The sequence below is a fragment of the Nannospalax galili genome, unplaced genomic scaffold, assembly GCF_000622305.1.
Source record: "Nannospalax galili isolate Female #2095 unplaced genomic scaffold, S.galili_v1.0 scaffold943, whole genome shotgun sequence".
NCBI lineage: Eukaryota > Metazoa > Chordata > Mammalia > Rodentia > Spalacidae > Nannospalax > Nannospalax galili.
In genome coordinates this window covers 309252-310004 of record NW_008349115.1, presented here as the reverse complement: position 1 = coordinate 310004, position 753 = coordinate 309252, and positions in this window count along the sequence as shown.

The following is a 753-nucleotide window of genomic DNA, read 5'->3' as shown; positions in this document are numbered from 1 at the left end:
ATTCACCAGATGGACAAGTAGTGGGGAATGGCTGGGGGTGCCAACAACACAGCAGACAGTAGCAGGGATATCAGAGTATAAGAGCTCTAGCAGGGGGAGGGAGGCTATGGGAGGGTGCCATCTGGGAAGTGGGTGTATAGTTGAATAAGTAGGTTTGGGACGTTCTGTGTGAAACACACACACACACACACAAACATGCACACACACACACACACACACAAATCAACAAAATTTTTAAAAAATGTATTATATTTGCAGAAGAAGCATGGAAATTTAACATCATGCTAATTAGTAGAGGTGATAAACATTACCATTGCAATCTACCCGATGACTTCATAGACATACACAGGTGCCAAGGATGCAAGTGCAACCGATTATGACTAGTAATAATCAGATACATGCAGATTAGAGATGCATGCACCAACATCTCAGTGTTAGTAGCAAAAACAATGAGTCTTTCTGTAAGAAATAATATATTTTAAAATGAAATGGAGATCTTTTTTAAAGGTTAAAAATTCATTCAATGTTATGTCTTACAGGGTTTATACTGAGTTCAATATTGTATTACTGTATTAATTCAACAGTGAACCTAAACTTGCAGCCACTTGTGAAAGAGATGTACTCTTGTTCTGGGGTGTGTTACTGAATATGTTAAAGCTGAAGTGAAATGCTTCTTCTAATCATGTAGTTCTTAAAAATTAGAAAAAATAATGATTAAAAAATAATAATTCTTCAAAGCATAAAAACTTTCTT